General features: G+C 40.3%; 1 long non-coding RNA gene across 2 annotated transcripts in view; it reads left to right on the forward strand.

The window, feature by feature from the left end:
* LOC146309939 (uncharacterized) overlaps window positions 1–2,805 on the forward strand; it is an 83,443-nt gene extending 80,638 nt beyond the window's left edge. For both annotated transcript variants that reach the window (XR_014772488.1, XR_014772489.1), the window contains one exon: window positions 2,027–2,805. This is a non-coding gene — a long non-coding RNA (uncharacterized LOC146309939). The remainder of the gene's footprint in view (window positions 1–2,026) is intronic.
* Window positions 2,806–18,701: the final 15,896 nt, after the last annotated feature.

Genomic DNA, 18,701 nt, shown 5'->3' on the forward strand with positions numbered 1-18,701 from the left:
AAGAAAAACAGAGAGGACTCAGGATTTTATTTCAAGACCGATCAAGACCACAGCTCCTGGGAAATCACTAAATTGCCTGTGCATTGTCTGACATATTTGTTAATATCATTACTGTTACTGGCTGTAAAACTTCGTGCTTCAAATACAAACAGTTACTTGACTCAAAGGCGTGCTACCTTTGTATTTTTGGTGGCTGCCTTTTTTGAAAATTACACCAAAAATGTAGGGTTTTCTCTACAACAAAACTATTGTTCCTGTTATCAGCAGCTGCTTTGCTGCAATGGGTTAATGGCGCAACGGTGCAACTTCTGGAGGATCGAGGTAAGTTCAGTGGTCTTGAGCAAATGTTAGCATTCTAAACTGTGATAGTGATCATTGTAAATCTACAACAACACTTTTCAGATGAAACGAGCCTGTGTTTACATTTTTCCAGGCAGAGTTACGGTTTAATTTTGATGTTATATGTTATAGATTGTAGTTTTTAATGTGGAAACACTACCGATTTTGTGCACAAGAGCCTCCAAAATCAACAAAATATTATAGTTCATTGTTGTAGCTTTAACATATAGCCAAATAAGCATTGTCATTATCTGAATGTTAGCATGCTAATGTTATCATTTAGGTCATAAAAGTGCTACCATAGCTGTAGACTTTTGGTTTTGTTTAAATAACAATACTGCCTTCTTGTCTGTTGCCCCAAGTTAATTGTGTAATTGTTTTTAGTGCTTTAATTTACCTGCCTTTCTGCAATAAGTTTAGACCTGCCACAAAAGCATAAGTTTTACTATATTGGAGTTCCTGTATATATTAGCATGTATCTTCACTTCCTGTTGTAGGTTGTCCACCCATAAAACTTTTGTTTTTGATGAATGTTTGCTGTAAATACAAGTGCAAAAAAGCAAGCTGGCAGGAATATGACAAATGTGCGTGAGATGTGGAAAAGTTTAACTCGGAAAAAGTATCATCAACACAGTCATTTTTCTCCCCACAACCAGTGAGCAGCATTTCAGCTCTGTGCTGTCGTGACTCACTGTGTGTCTGTGTGAGCAAGCATCTCTGTGCGCTATTTAAGGCGGTATGGTCACAGTGCATGGCCCGCTGTGTCTGTCTGATCTCTGGTGGGAGACGTAGCTCTGGCTGAGTGGTCATGACCCTCCCACATAGTACTGAGGGTGCGGTGGAAGGAAATGCAGCCTGAATGGCACTGAGCACAATGCCCACTCTTTAATATCAGCAGCTAATGCATCTGAAATCGAAACACCTGCTGGTGATCGCTTTCATCTTGCCCCGAAAATGAACCGGCGTCATTGTCTGTTTCTGTTTTCTTCTCTTGATGGTTACTACAAAAAAAGAGAACAGGATCTTTCGAAAAGCAGCAATGGCCTCTCCAACATTTTAGAAATTAAATTTAGGTGGTGAAAATGTTTAGTTGTCAAGTGCAGAGTGAGGCTTTCAGCTTTACCAGTTGAAAAAAGTAAATGTGAAGCAGGAGAGACACACAGTGAGCACTATTAGACAAACTGCTCTGAGCTCTGACCCAACCCGACTTTCTCTGTCCCCACCAACTCCTGACCCGTCTCAACCTATCGATTTGTGTTCTGTTCCTGCTGCTTTGTTTATCTGACCCAGGCTCAGCTCGAATCTATCAGGAAGATTTCTCTCCGCTCTCTGCTCTTGTTTCAAATGGACAGGGCATTAGAGTTCCCTTTTAGAGCCACCGCAAATTGCCAGTTTGCTACACAAAAGACACCTCGGGGAATAGAACAATCTTGACTCCATGGGAAAGTGAAAAAGCTGTGAGCTCTCTGCTTCTTTATTGCAGTAACACGGTTCCACAAATGATGAGCAAGTTGCTATCAGTGTTTTATCATCATCAGTGATTATTTCCGGAGAATGCTGATAGATTTGGCATGTTTACAGCTCAGGAATTGCCTGGTATGATAGAGCTAGTGAGAGAATCTAAGCTGGGATAATGAAGGGTATTAGATTTTTAATCGTGACCTTTATCTTTCCTCTGTCTTTAAAGGTCATTCTCTTATTGGACAGAACATGTTCCTGACTTTCTGGAGTGGATTTGAGACTGTCAAATCCAGCATGTTCCTGTGGACCTCATACGATGGCAGCACAGAGCAAAGTGTCCTTGAAACATATGCTCTAACTCTAATTAAAGGGGAGCTCAAGAAAGGCCCAAAGTAACCCAAAGCATATACTGTTAATTAACGAAAACAGTCCTCGTGTTCATGGAAGGGGTTGTCAATGCTGCACTTATCACCCAGGGCAAGACTTATCAATCATACAATGTGCTGGCAACCCTCCTCTACTGTGTCATTCATATACTCTATTATTATTCAGTTTTGTAGAATAAAGCTAGTATTGTTCATGTGCCTTGTGCCTGATGAAAGCTGGAATAGAAACTATGCTAGGGGGGAGATACATCACAATAAAAGAGTGATAAAAAATATGCTTTTGCTCTTTGGGTGCGTCCAGACAGAACGTAGGGTGAATTTGTGATGCAGAGCACCATTAGGCAAAGGTTGGCAGTTGCATCAGGCTCCAAGCAACCAAGGGCCCCATAAAACACTTCATAAACTTATGCTTAAGAAAGTGTTTGCCATTTGGCCAGAGATAGAGGAGTATCCACTGCTGCATCCCAAGAATACATAGTTTGTTTTTATGACTTAATTATTCAAGGATTAAAACAGGGGAAGAACAAGCGATGAGTAGGGCCCCCTGCCTGTGTTTGCCTTAGGCTCCAAAATGACTAAATAAACAAATGACGATGTGCAATTGCATGTACAGACAATGGAAAAGCATTCTTGTCTTAAGTTACTGCTGATGAAAACCCAACATTTCCTATTTTTTGCTTCTTTGTGAGAGCATTTAAGTAAGTAAATATCCAGGGAATTGTGAATGAATGAATGTATAGATGATGAAATGTGCCCCTATTTCACATCCACTTGACTCAAGATGAGAGTGTATCAGGTGCCCCTGTTTTAATGGAGATGCACATGTCTGCTGTGCTAAGCTGACAAGACAAGTCATAATATGACGAGCCAAGCAGCACATGTTTAGAAAAGAGGCAAAAGAGTCACAGAAGTTAATGAAACAGCTGACAAGCCTACAGAGCATTGTGCTGGAAAATAGGTGAAAATTAGTGTGTCCACCCAAGTGTCATGTTTACATCACTGCTGATTGAAGTTGAGCCAAATACTTGTCACTGCAGAGTCATTTAATCTGAGGAAAAAAGACAGATGCTGTTGGGTGTTAATGGTTTTTCTTGTGTAAAAGGGGACATACACACATTGAGCTCATTGCCATTGTCTGTACAGTTGCTTAATTGCCTGTTTGGGGGGAATAAACACAAATTGACCAAATGGTCCAGCTGTCAAATTAACATTAAAGTTAAATTCGCTTTGCTTTTTGTCTTAACACACCTCCAGATTTGTCATCCTTGATTTGACAGGGTTAAATTATCAGCTACCTCCGTACAGTCAAGTCTTTCTTGTGTTCCTTGGTTGTACCCAAGAGTGACCAAGAGGTACAAAAAATGGATGTCGCTCAGCTTAGTGTTAGTGATTATTCAGGCATTTTTTAAAGTTTGTTCTTCTGTAAAGTACATTGTTCTCTAAGGGTGGGCGGCAGACCCACATCCACTAAGTAAAGAGTGAGCTGTTCAGTTCAGAGTTCAACTGAATGTCTTAACACATAACTTAGCTTTTTCTTTGTTTTATTTAAATGTGTTTAGAGTCCTGAGGTGATATGTTTTTTCCAGTAATTACAAGAAAATTGAGTTTAGTCTGAAAAAATGTAACAGAAAATGTATGCTGTGTGTCTATATCTTGTGACCTCTTGAAGGGGTCCTGACCCTCGGGTTTTAAACCACTGAACTGGAGCTCAGTCACTAATGTTTTTTGAACCTTGCTTTTGTATGCTTTTTACCGCGGCCTGAGTTTCTTTTTGAGAGCATCTGTGGAAAGTTTTCTTGGAATTGCACCCAGAGGAAAATGCGAAGTGTCTGATTGGAACAGAGAGGAACTTTGGCACAAAGCAAGGCACTCCAGATGCATGTTGTTAACCCAGATCTTTACTAAATCAATACTGGGGGTTGGACTTCATGGTACTACATGTCTCCTCTTCCACACTGACAGGATACCTGGGCTTGACATAGTTCTGTTTCTCCATGCGAGATTCTAACACTTCGCAACACTAAGGCATTAACATCGAAACAGCCCTTCTGTTACTGACCAGAGAGATAGGTTTTATCTCGACATCCCACAGTTGCTGTTATTCCAGCGGTTCCCCTCCAGCTGCTGCAAACTATCTCAACAGTTGTGTTCATAATAACGTAACAATTTGAAAGATGTTATTTCTCTGGATCACCAGCTGAGCTTCCAAGAATCCATTTGTCTTACCACACAGAGGCATAAAGGAATGGCCTTGTAGGCAGAGCACATCGATACAAACCACAGAGAGAGCTGATCCAACATGATGCCATGTGCACGGTGAGCAAAATTTGATACAAGCGAATCCATTAAACATCGACCAGATGTCATCAATAAACCTGTTGAGCCCCGCCGCAGACCCCGCAACAAGAACAGATCCCAGAGAACCTCTACCATGGTTGAGAGTGATACCACTGCTGACGTTCTCGTCTGTTCCCACTCTGACTTTAGGGCGTGCTATTCAGAGTATCTTCTAAATCAAGGAAAAACATTCCACAGTAGAGGCGTCTACATTTATACCAGCCCGAGCCATGTGTTTTCACAGTCACATGCCCCATCCTTCTGTTTATTCATGAGTTTATGTTTCCATCCAAAGAAGAAAAAATAAGTTTTCCCTGAAGAGGCGGGAAGAGTTGCACACACACACACACACACACACAAAAAGGAAAATCTAAAGCGAGTTATAGTGATCCCACACTGACAGATTCCCCCTTTCTCTTCTTTTTTTCCTCTCTTTATTTCTCTCCATCACCTCCAGGCTGTGTCCATCCAAATTTGGGAAGACAGTGCTGTATTATTATTAGCAGAGGGCTCTCCTCATCAGCACAGCTGTGTGTGGGTTGTGCGTTGTTGATGTTCTGAGACGCAGTCGAGCAACCACCTCTCCATCACCTTTTATCTGCGCTTCACATACAGCTGCAGGCAGAATAAACAGGCGCAAAACTTGTAGCCAGTGATATCATTATGTGGAAACTTCAGAAAAGCGCTGGTGAATCAGTGTGGCATTTGACTCGAAATATATTGATAATGTGGTTTTTGTTTGCACATCAGATGACAAATTCTACAGCACGATTTAATCCACCCACAGCTCAAGTCATCCATACAGTATTCACAGTGAGGGTGTTTACCCACAGTCACGATGCAAAACTAGTGATGCACAGCTCTTAATTATGTTTTTTTTTTTTAAGTTGCATGCACTCTTTAGGAAGTTCTCTCAAGTTGAATCATCATTTTTTGGTTTTAAGTTATTTAGCTTTATTTATTTTTTTTATATTTTATTTTATAGTACATTAATAACATGTAATAAGACATACTTTTTAAAATCAAATTAGACACATTAGAAATAATTTGTTTGATAGTTGACAGTATTATACTGTTTATTAGACCCTTCTTAAACTTTATTAAAGGGTAATTAGAAACACATTACAACAGAATTGTAAACCAAAATAAACACAATGAGGCCAAACAAAAGCAAGACAAAATTAAGCTAAAATTGAAGTAAAATTAAGACACAAGTAGAAGACACTCAAATAATATTAATAATAATAATAATAATAATAATTTTATTTATATAGCACTTTTCAAGCTCATGCGCAAAGTGCTTTTCATATTAAAAGATTCACAGAATAAAAGGGAAAAAAGTCAAACCATTGAAATACAGAGTCGGAAGCACAAAAGATCATAATGAAACATTTAAAAAAGCATTAAGAGCAGATAGATACAAACATTTTCTTAAAGACAATAAAACAATAAAACATTAATAATAGTAGGCCATTCTATAGAAGTGAGATTTAACAAGTCGCTTGAAAGCTTCAGTGGAGTCTCGGCTGATCTCAAGGGCCTGGCTGGACTGTACAGGGTTAAAAGCTCCTTATTATATTCTGGAGCAAGACCATGGATTGCCTTATATGTAATTAATACAATTTTAAAATGTATTCTAAAATGAACTGGTAACCAGTGCAGGGATGCTAAAACTGGGGTGATATGACAGGACTTTCTAGATTTAGTCAGTAATCTGGCTGCTGAGTTCTGGATGAGTTGTAGTCGTGAGACCAAGTGTGAGTTTAAACAGGTAAAAAGAGAGTTACAGTAGTCCAGGCGTGACGATATGAAAGCATGTATGACTTTTCTGTGTCATTAAAACTGAGCATGTGTCTAATCTTGGAGATGTTTCTTAGCTAGTAACAACAAGACTGTGTGGTCTTCCTGGTGTGCTGTTCAAAGGACAGTTGACTTTCAAAGGTTACTCCAAGGTTCTTTTACATTGGTGGTGAGTGGACCTAGAGAGGACTGTATCTGTAATTTGTGATGTTCTGGACCAAAGATCAAAACCTCTGTGTCCGCGTGGGTTCTCTCTGTGTACTCCGGTTTCCTCCCACAGTCCAAAGACATGCAGCATAATAGGTTAACTAATAACTCTAAATTGCCCAAAGGTGTGAATGTGAGCTTGAGTGGTTGTCTGTCTATGTGTCGGCCCTGAGATGAACTGCCGACTTGTCCAGGGTGAACCCCGCCTCTCACCCAGTGTCAGCTGGGATAGGCTCCTGCGACCTGTCAGGGAAAGGTTACAGACAAATGATAGACAAATAAAAAGACTCAAATATATTAAAAAGATAATGTGATTTGATCAAATAAGTAGGCATCAATCTTTCTGCTCTTCTGCCAGTAGTACAGGACCAGCCAAACAAAGTGTGCCGAAGTAGTACTGTAAAGTGTAACCCAACCCATCATTTCTGATACACAAAAGTTTTCTTTTTCTTCTTGTATTATTATATGCTATTCTCTTCCTGTTGTCGTGATGAAGCAGCATTAATGTTGCATTATCTCTTTTGAGTATTGCTGGTAGTTTGTTTTTCCGGTCTTATTCTGGCCCTGCATTGCGGTAGCAGAAGGGAAGAATAGGCATTTGTTCTCTGTAACCATGAAACCTTCACATGGACAAGACTGGCAAAAAGAAATGGTGGACACGGCACACACTGTGCACATAATTGTTAGCTGCTGCTTTCACAGGAAGCCTGAAGGTTAGTTTTTTTTTATGTGGCTGTTTTTTTGCCTTCAATTCTGAGCCCTGATGTATAATAAGAAACGAATCCAGCCACATGTGTTTACACATTTCACTATGAAAAAAAAAATCAACACTAGCCTTTAGCATACTCAGTGTGTGTGGTTGTGTGTTTTAGTCTCCCTCTGGTTGCTCAATAGTCTTATATTGAATCTTCTCCAAAAACAAAAAGGCCTCAGAAGATATTAACAATTCTTACATTTATGTTAATTTTAGCAGACATTGGCTGGAAAATCTCCAGTTCTGTTGTTCCAAACCTCTGACCTTATGTAAAATTCATGTGGATTTTAATTAGAATGTGATCACTTGCATGTATGAGCATGTGTGCACAATCAACAGACCTACAGCCTAGTTTTTTCTTTGTGCACATTCATGACTGAATGCTGAAGGTTGTCTGATTCAGAATTCTTTAAAAAAACATTTTCCAATGTTTCCAATGTTTCACGCCAGCTATCCTTGTGAATGCGATGTCTCAGACACTGTGAGGGAGTTTCTGCAAACTTGGTGCAAGCGTCTCAAAGATGAACTGATTAGATTTTGGTGGTCAAAGGTCCACAGTCGAGGTCCAGAGACCTTGTTAAACATATTTGAAAACATCTTTATAGCTCCATGACAGCAGCAGCCGTGGCCACAGGCATTATGTTTTCAGGTCACCCTGTGAACGCCTTGGTGAACTTGGTTCAAGGGTCAACTTGGGCTCTTGAATGCTGGTCAAAGGTCAAGGCCACGGTGAACTCAGTAAATACATTTTTGACCATAGCTCATGAATTCTTACACACATTATGACAAAAATTGCACACAAATATCTAATAGGATAAAATGATGAGGTGATGACATTTTATACCCAAAAGGTCAAAGGTCTGCTTCCCTGTGACCTCATAATGTTGAGCTCGCCATCAGTCTTCTGTTCTCCTCTGTAAAAATGGTCTCTAAGTGAAGACAGCATGTTTATTACTGTGTTATTAATTACCCAGCCAATTAATAAATAAAAAAAATATATAAATAAAATAAAAATAAAAAAATAGCTAAATTTAGAAAACCTAAACCTAAATTTAGAGATCCTGTTTGCACATGTCTCAGAGTCAAAAACCACTTTGACCTGAAAACACGGGTGCTCCATCTAGCAGCTTTATTGGACATGGTCAGACATGTCTGAGCCGTCAGAACCAGAGGACGGTGACCAGATGCTGTTTTCTTTTTCTGTATTGGGTTGTAGGAACTGAAGTGAGCTGACTGAGAGAATCTCTGAAGTACATTCGTGACTGACCATTAAGGTGGGGGAGTTTGTGGGGCACATGGCTCCGACACGTCACTGAGCCGAATTTCAGGTCCGCCCCAAAAAATCCTGCATGCCAGCTTATCAGTCTAACTCCAGAATTCAGTACTATGTTCTTATAATGTATTTGGTCTTGTGGAACACCAGGTTTGTGTGTGTGTGTGTGTGTGTGTGTGTGTGTGTGTGTGTGTGTGTGTGTGTGTGTGTGTGTGTGTGTGTGTGTGTGCATCCGTGCATCCGTGCATCCGTGCTTGGTCTTAGCGATACAGGCGAGAGGTAGAGGTAGAGGATAGGAGGCCCATGACCTTTGCCACAGCCCAGATGCCAGATGCTGGCGTCACGTGGCAGCGGCCAGCTGGAGGGATCAATGGCCTACATAGCAGCTGGTCACATCGGGAGGCTTAACACGGTCCAGCAATTAACCTGCAAATGTTTCATGGATCAGAGATGGCTCATCTACCAGGGGAATGTTTGATTCATCTCTTGTGGGTGTTTGGAAACTAACAAGCCCTCAAAAAATTATATGTTTGTTGGACCATGTAAGCATTTGCTGATATTACACAACTATGCTTAAGATAGTTTTGGCGCAATACAACTTTCTTTTTATTTTTGGTCTTTTGGAAACAAAAATCGTGACCAAAATTATATACATTTTGTAAGTCTTGTCTCAGCCTGATATCAACTTTTCCATATTCAGTCTGACATTTCCTCCACTCTAACAGATTTCCCTGGGTGCGGGCTATTTGATTTTCCAATCACAATCAATCACAAGAGACCAATGTTTACTCCTCAATCTAACATAAATTCAGTTGACAGTGGTGCGTTACCATGCCGGCATCCTTTGTTTTTGCCCCACAGTCTATGGTTTTGTGAGAGAGTCAGAGTGTGATGGCCCCTGTGATGTTACAGCAGTATTGTCATGTAGTCTTCAGATGATCAATCACATTGTCTTTTGGTTGCAGGGCACCATGAAATTAACTCATAGCTGCTAATTAGCTAGCTCTGCTGCTGCATAAAGTTGTTAACCTAAACAGAGACTTTTAATGTCTTTTCTGTGGCAGCAAACACAACACACACCTTTTGCACTGCAACCTGACATGACATTTACTGCTAATTTTTCTCCTGATGTCTTGTAACATGCGAAAAACACCACATGGATTTTCAAAAAAAAAAGAAATATCACAAGTAATTATAATGAACAACTGTGAAAACATTGAAAATATATTGTGGCAAAAACAACACTGTTGCTGTAAATAAGGCAAGAGAGGAATGCTGTCAGAAAATTATTAATTGATTGAATGCAATGAATGTTACTGACTGAATATTTTCCGTCATGAATAAGACTGACAAATCAATTTTCTAATCAGTGTTCTGAGCTGCAGTACCAGCAGTGCAAAACACACTTGGCAGCAAATCAGGATCAAGCTTAGAAATTTTATTCTGTAGTTGCTTCATTATTATTTTTGTGTGTGGATGATCTGCTGTGTAACATTATGTGTTAATGTGACCTGAAGCAAACAGGAAAAAGAGACTCTCCATCACCAAATGGAGGTTCCCATGGAAACATGATGCATACAGTCTGTGTTACATTATATTACAACTATTACACAGTTTTGTTCGGTGACATTACCAAGTACAGCTCAGCAACTGTGTATATATCATATATTATGTCTTCTCTCTGTTTAGAAAATATATCACTCATAAAAAGCAACAAGAGGGAAGGAAGGAACAAACAAAGGAAAAGAATTGGCTATTCTGGAAGTCTGAACATAACCTGCTCCCAACCAGATTGTGAATTCAGCATAAGTTACCATGGTGATCTAGTCAGGTTAAAAGAGACCTTTTGTGACAATGCAGACTGGCTCCAGACTAAACATACCTTGCTAACACATTAATCTGGCTTCGTAGAACAGCCCTCAGGACTCAAACTGGGGAGACAAAAGCTGTCACGGTGTGGTGTGTCAAGTCAGTAGTTCAGTTATGATGTGTGTACATAAACTATTCTCATTCTGTTGCTTACTGTGAGTTTTTAAAGGCGAGGGATCAATCAATGCTGTCTGCCATAGCGAGCCCACTGCAGGTCGTCGTGTTGAGGATGTGGGTGTCACAGTGAAATGCCTCACTCGCACCCACTAATGGGCACATCAGCTTGACTCATCTTATTACACCACCCTCCTCCTCCTATCTGCATCTGAGCCAAATCGCTGAGAAATCCTCTCCGCCCTGCGACTCGCTCAAAAGTTGAGCTCGTGTTGGGTTTTTATCACGTTAACCAGCACACATTCCCATGCTCCTCTGCTGTTCTTACAAAGCTGCGTGTGCATGTGTGTTCAGCATATCGATGATCACATTTAGCTCCGCTCTCACAGGAATAGTCTGTCCTGAGTCATGTGATGGCAACCTGTGCTGCCAGTTTTTGTTTTGCAGCACATTCTTTCAAATTGATTTTGCAGGAGGGCCGGCCTGCGGACTGATAATTCAGCAGGAGTTTGACAGCTGCGTGGCCAGACAGAGGCTTCATACACACAGACCACATGTATATATATATTTTTTTTCTTCACTCCTACAGCTGTCAACCTTCCCCTTGAATTATCAATCAATTCACTGCTGATAAAAGATTTATTTCGTTATTTAAGTTCGGCTTTTTTTCACCCTTCCCCCTCCTTATTGTGGAGGTAGTGTGTAAATCAGTGCGGGAGAGTGAGGATGGAGAGACAGAAAGAAAGGAAAAGGTTAAGGAAAAGCGAGAGAAAAAAGAAAGAAAAAGGGCCTGACATTCACAAGTGGGTGGAAAAAAAATGAAATAGAAGAATTGATGGGAGAGAGGCTGGCTGTCTCAGGGGGAGAGAGGGAGAGAAGGTCAAGGGGATGAGGGTCTGCTGCTCCACAAATTACCGCTCAGCTAGTCGTTGGAGTTTCTCGATAATTTGCAGCCCAGGGGGGAAGGAGATCGGTAGTGATTGTAGTGGATAGATATGAGAGGGGGGAATATATTGCTATGGACTTTTCTCTGGGTGTCAGTGGCAGATCTATAAAGAGAGAGCTTATGGGAGAAAGGTCCAGGGTCAGAGCCACCAGCTGACCGTGGGAGGAGTGTGAGCCTTTGAGATGGTCGACACGTTTTCATGCTGATACAGTACCTGCTGTATCAATGGTATGGAAATAAATTCATCATTAGTGTGGAATTTGGGTACACTGTCAAATATTTAACTTGTTTTACATATTTTTACATGTATTTTACATTTCTTTAAATATATTTTCTGCATTTCTCCTGCTTTAATAATTAATTCCTCAATTTACTGATTTCACACCTTCATACATCAAAATAAATGATGCAACGACATCAGCATTATCAGGCTTCTGCACCAAAATTAGCCCACATATGTGAGGGTTTTATTGATTTTTCTGCAGAAAAAACATACATACATGCCAAACGAAGAAAATGCTAACATATATCAAAGCATCACAGCAAACTGAAAGACAGGACAAAGAGAGGATACAGGGACACAACATAATCAGTATGATACAGACTACATGACACCTCAAATTCTACATATTACACAGCATATAACATATTATAATATTTGGCAATTTCATCATACCAATCCTTCATTGGTAACTTCTTTTGCTTTTCATTGTTGCTGCACCATCCTGCATCCAGTGAGGTCTGATGAACATTTAGATGACTTCCTTTCAGTAGCACACCTAATAGGCAAATCACTGGTCACTGTACCAGCGCAGAGGACATCACTGTATTGATGGAGACAATCTTAGACCATGGAAGCTATATCACAAGCATGATGTGTAACAGAGTGCCACAAATGGTATCACATCTCCAATACAAATCCGAACCTCGCCAGTTTCCTTGGGGTCCAATAAATACTATTGATATTTTTATAGTTAATAAAACGTGTCTGCATTTCACTTCATACTTTAAACCATGATCCTCTTCCCCATATCCCTTTCCCAGCGTCTTTTAAGGCCTTTAAAACTGGGTGGATGTTTTCATTTTGAAGTGTCAGTCCTGTTCCAGTCTGCCTCTGTATCTGTGTATGTGGGATTTTTAAACGTGGGTGAACCTACTTAAAACAGGCAATTGACTCCTTTCCCATTGCCAGTAGACAAGTTTACCTTTCTTTTTTTTCTCATTTGTGACGTTCAATGTCACCAATGTACCAGATGACATTTATAAACACTGGTTACTTTTTTACATCTTTTACTTAAGTCTCTCTTTCAAACTCAACATTGTCTAATTTGTAATGATGTTCGAGTGTTGCCTGAATGGAGACTGGTGGAATTTGAGGTTGAGATGACAAAGGGCCTGATTTACTAAAGGTTTGCATGTGTAAAAATGTGTGCAAACTTGATATCACCAGCAAACAAATGTGCAAACTGATCTACTAAGAGTGCGGGATGAGGATAGCGTCTTTTCAAATGTGCAAGAGAGCATGCACTGTCCATTTAGTACATTTTACTAGTGTGCAAAATACTGTGAGGAGAAAATGCAAATAGATTAATTCAGCACACGCACTGCGATTTACCAAGCCTGAAAATAATTTGCGGTGACTGTGACGGCGTCTGTATTTAATACGTTTGAAAGGAAGGTGCTAATCGGCCCAGCGGTCTGCACAGATGGCTGCTGTTATTGTGGCAAGAAGGAGACCATCTCATTTAAAACCATTTCTCAGGGGCTGTTTGTGGGATGCATTTATTTTTGTTTTCATTCAATAATCCTTAATGCAGAAAGACACCATGACTAAACATAAATTTATTGCAGCATATTAGCAGCCAAACAATACTGAACAATCACAGCCATTGTAGCCTAAAGAAAATTAACACTGACCTCTATTATGTCTTCTTATTTCCTTTTTTTCACCAACATTTATATTTTTAACTAAGGTTTTTTGGCAGGTTGTGCATCTCTCCCCCCAGTGCGCTCCTCTCTTCCATTGCACTTCTCTCCAACAGTGCACAGCTCACAACAGATTTATTATTATTATACTTTTTTTTAGTTTATTGAAGATAGTTGAAGTTTTTTCTAAGCCAATTTTACTTTTGTTGTTCACCTGAGAGCTTGCTATCATTTCTTAATTTCATCTCTTGTTCTTGACCTTTTTTCTTTGCTGTAGCTCAACAGTATGTTTATTTGCATCCTCCAGCAACACCTCCATATCATGATATTTCATGTTAGTGGGTTTTTTGATCCAGTGTAGTACCCTTTTTACACCAAAATTAGCATGTATATGCAGGTTTTTTAAGCCCACTAAAAACAGGCAAGTGACTCCCTTTTTATTGCCAGTAGTTCAATAGTATCTTCTAACTGAATATCACTGGTTTGAAGTTTAGTTTCTCTCCTGTTTCCAGGTGTCTGCTTTATTTTGCTTCATTTTATTGTATTAAGCTCACTCTTAGTTGATAGCAGTCATGATAGGTTACTGCCAATTACATTTCCTGATTTGGCTGCTTCATAATAAAAGCTTTTAGATTACAAACACTTTCATTGTGAAGAATTTATAGGACATAGAATCCACTGTTTAGATGCTCAACATGATAAATACACACCTTCAAGTGGGTGCAAACTGCCAATGAAAACCCAACATTTCCTGATTGCAGCTTCATGCTACAAGCTTGACAGTAATTGAGAAGAATTTATAGGAAATTATAGAGTTAACTCATTGTTTTATAGCCACACGACTCAAGACAAGCACGCCATCAGTTAAATGCTGTACACATCTTCAAGTGGGTGTAAATCCCTGACATGCTGGGCTGAATCAAGCTAGGACACGTGTATGGAAAAGAGGCAGAAGAGTGGCAGAAGTGACTGATGAAGGCAACAAGCCCTCACTCCTACTGGGAAAGCGGCGAAAATTAGCGTGTCCATCTGAATGTCATGTTTCCATCACTGTTGATAGGAGCTGGAGCCGACAAAAACCTGTGACCACTGAAGAGTCATTTGACCTGTTCTGTAAAAGGTGCTTGAGTAATATGAGTGTCCTCATGTTATTTAGTATGATTAGAAAAACTGCAGCATACTATCACATCTACTGTCATGCCATATACTTGAGTTATAAAATAAACCAAGTGACTCATTCTGTATGTTGCTCGTTGTTACTTTATATTTACCTGTTCCTTTGTATTTTTCATCTAATACTGTTGATTACTCGCTCTTATGACTCTGTCTAGTAGTCATGGTAACCTTTATGCATCGCCTGGCTGTGTCTGTCACTTCCAGGAATGCAGTGATTCTTAGAGCGATTCTCAGGAAGCTAAATAGCATGTTTAAGAGGTGTATATGAACACATCTGACAATGGCTTCGAGATCTATAACCCTGTTGTAAAATCAGCTGTTTAAGTTTAAGTTTATTATAGCCTGATATCATAAAGCATGCCTTAAAGAGCTGTGCATACAATAAAAACAGCAATAACCACACAAAATGTATAACATAAACAACAGAATATTTCACACACACAATAAAAACAGTAATGAGAAGCATCAAGCAACATTACCAGCATTACAGGTATGTGCATTTGTAGATGGTCCTAAATCAACATAATTAAAATCGACATTTGGATCTTAGGTGCGTGTCAGAGACTTCTGGATAATGCAAAGCATGGAGGGAAATGAAAATAGTGCAGAGGGACACCAGTGAGGCACATTGTACCCCACTCAGACAGCGCAGCAGCTTATGTGTGCCGTGAATCATGTCAGCCACTTGTGAGCGTCATGCTTTCCTCTGTAATAAATCCTCACAGACAAATTGTCTATGCACGGCTTCTCCCCTGATAGAGGACTGAGTGTCACTTGGATGGGTGAGACCTGAGCGGGGGGGAGGGAGCCCCATTAAGTAGACAGACATAAAGTAAGTACATGTGTTTTCACCTTTGAACCTTTTTATAACTAGTATTTGATAAATGTAAAATAAAATAAAAAAGCTTTACAGATATGCTTTTCTCTGTCACTGGATACCAAAAAATGAAGACAACATAGACGCTTCCAGTGAATCAATATAGGACAGTATTTTCATTAATGGAAACTAGTAAAAATAAATCACAATCTTTAGTTCTAGACTTTCATCGTTTTAGGGTAAGACCACTTGAGAGAACAAATGTCTTTTGTCTTTTGTCTTTTGTTCTTTTCTGTCTGTCTTTATGATCGTGAGTCTGCAGAGGGTCTTTTATTTTGAAAATTAACTGCATTCTCCTTGCCTTTTCTGTGTCTGACTTCTTGCCCGTTTGGTCTGCTCTGTGCTAATTGATGCGCCATCCCTCAAAAAATAGACTTGGTGCGTATTCTCTGTGGACCGGGGTGCCGAGCCGCCTCTGGGATGCATCGCAGCACGTCTGACGTGGCCGTAATGCTACGCAGCCATGGCTGGTGGAAATTGCTGGTAAGGTAGCTAGACGAACTGGCAACAGACAAAGAACAGCACATAGACTGCACACACAGGAGAGAGGGGGCAATGAGGGACAGGTGAAACTAATAAGGGCGGGGCAAGTAATCACACAGGCAGGAAACACACAGAAGCAGGAAGTGAAGTATCTGAAATGAGAGATAAAGGTGAGTATATCAAAAAGTATTGTACCAACTGAAAATTGAAAATAAGTAAAACATGACATTGACGCCTTTGGTTTCTGACATACCACCATCTTTAGTTTTATTTTTCCAGGTTTAGAGATATCTGTCTCTCTGAAAAAATACTTTTAATGATTAATTGTTCATCATAAGTTTAATTCTTAATAGTTTAATTCTTTTTTTACCTCATGTGTACCTGCATAATGTCTAGGAATAGACTTCCACAGACAAGAATGTAAACCCTAATAATGGCATCTTAATTGGTTTGTATGATACTGGTTGTCTGGAATTCAGAAAAGTCTAAATAATTTAAGATTTAAATAAAGTCACCCTGTTTCACAGGCAAATCCTTTGAAAAACAAAAAACGAGCATGTCTTTTAATAATCATATTGTGAGGCATCCCAGATGTGGTGTCAGTTGTCATACTCTATGATACACTACAAGATGAAATGATCAATTGTCACGCCCGTTGTCCATCTTTGTTGTGGACACCCTCTGTCTGTCAGGTCAAGCTGTTCATGTGGCCTGAACTCGCATTAATGTGTCAGGCTGTGTAACTCAGTGACACTGTGGGCATCTGGTCTCAATCGTTCCTTCACACGCGTCCTTTCTCTTTGCCTTTGCTTGTCAGGAGGCTTGTAACAATCGCTGAGATCTGCGAGGGCAGCAGTGTAGGTCAGGTTTTTACAAGCACTCAGCAACAAGGTTCAGAGAGTGATGGAGTGTCCATCTGCTCGAGACTATCGAACATGTTGACAAGCGATTCATTTCTCTGCCTTCTCCACGTTTGTTCTTAATAGACAGATGCCTCCAGTCCTCTACAAAGAGATGGATGTCAGCTGATATCTGGGTCGACCATAGCGTCTACTGTAGTATAGGATAGGATAAGTGGGTCAGAGTAATGTGTGTGCATGTGTATGCATTTATATAACAGATTGTGTCTCTGTATGAATGCAGATGAATGACACGACTGACTGTTTACAAGACTGATATGCATTCATGGCATTCGCCTCGCCATTATCCATCACAGCAGCTTACCTGGGGTTGAGTATTTGTTTGGAAACAAGTGTGTGTGTGTCTCTGAGTGTGTGTAGGTGCTAAATGTGTTGGTGTTGGGCTTGTGCACCTTGCTTCATTACCCCCCCCTCCCAGCTGCAGACAGACTCCGCAGCAGGAACACACAAACTCTCAGTTCTCCCCGTCGACACACCGCAACCCAGGCACGAAAACACACACGCAGATGCCCGTACACACACACACACACACACAAATACACCCTGAGACAAGCCAGCAGTTGAGCTGACTGTAGCACATTGCCACACGTTGCCGGTCCCTCACGGGTGCTCTTATGCGCTGTCACCCCGGGCCTGACTCAGCCAGCCGCCAGCACCCGATGCTCTCTTCACCGCACCTGGATGCAACTCACAAGACTGTATCATCTTAATTCATTCCTCCTGGAGAAACGTACTTATTTCGCTTCATCGTGTTACTCTCCCCTGGATAAATTTGCTGTCTCACAGATATCTGCAGACCCGGAGAGATTGCAGATTTTTAATAGCTGGAACTCTGCTGCAGACACTCGCTGGAGCAGAATTAATGTGTTGCTCTCCGGTGTGTGTGTGTGTGTGTGTGTGTGTGTGTGTGTGTGTGGTTGTCTGTGTGCGGTGTGATGTTTGTTTATTTGTCATGGTGGCGGTATGGTGTTACGGCATGTTTTGGCGGAGGCTTGTACTGTTCTCCTCACTGGCAGGCTGACATGCTCCTGGAGCAGATGGTGCCGACTGAGAACATGAACACTGCCATGCCCTTGGATGGGACAGGAAATCTCTCTTCCCCTCATTTCCCTTGATCACTTTTTCTGTTCCTCTTATCCTCCTTTTTTTTGTTATCTATTTTTTCTCTAATGCCACCATTTTTTTCTCTTTTTGAATGGAAATGGAAGGACAAGAGAAATGTTGGGTGCAGCTTTACTTTTTGCAACACACACCTCTTTGTCTATGCAACACATTATAATGCATGTAAGTAAAAAAATGGTCACTATTTTTCTTACAGTACATTAATAAGGTGTAACAAGCTTCACTTTATATTAAATGAGACAACTACAAATGATATGTTCTTTTGCAGACCCTTTATTAGTTCTTATTAGACTTTATTATTACCACATAATTATAGGATAATTTAGTTATGGTGTCTTATTAAGGTATAACTGTTTGTCTGTTGTAACAGTAGAAAATGATACACTTGAGTTTACAGTACAGTTCAGAGATTTTGTTGTAGTTCCCTCTTTTAGTGATTGATTGGAGAGATAAAATAAAATTATAGAACACAATAATTAATAAGGTGGATGAATTAAACCGTCATACAGCCGAGGGAAGAAGCTGCTCTTCAGTCTGGTAGTACAGTAGCAGATACTTCTGTATCTCTTGGCTGATGGCAGCAGGGTGAACAGGCTGTGGCTGGGTGCTGTATTTAGTAACCTTTTGTTCTGTGCAGGCACCTCACCTGCCTGATGTTATTTTAATGCTGTTTGAATGACAGTTTTTCTGTCCTGGGCCATGCACATCCCA

Source organism: Lutjanus erythropterus, chromosome 19 (assembly GCF_056507025.1).
Source record: "Lutjanus erythropterus isolate fLutEry1 chromosome 19, fLutEry1.hap2, whole genome shotgun sequence".
NCBI classification, from domain to species: Eukaryota; Metazoa; Chordata; class Actinopteri; order Lutjaniformes; family Lutjanidae; genus Lutjanus; species Lutjanus erythropterus.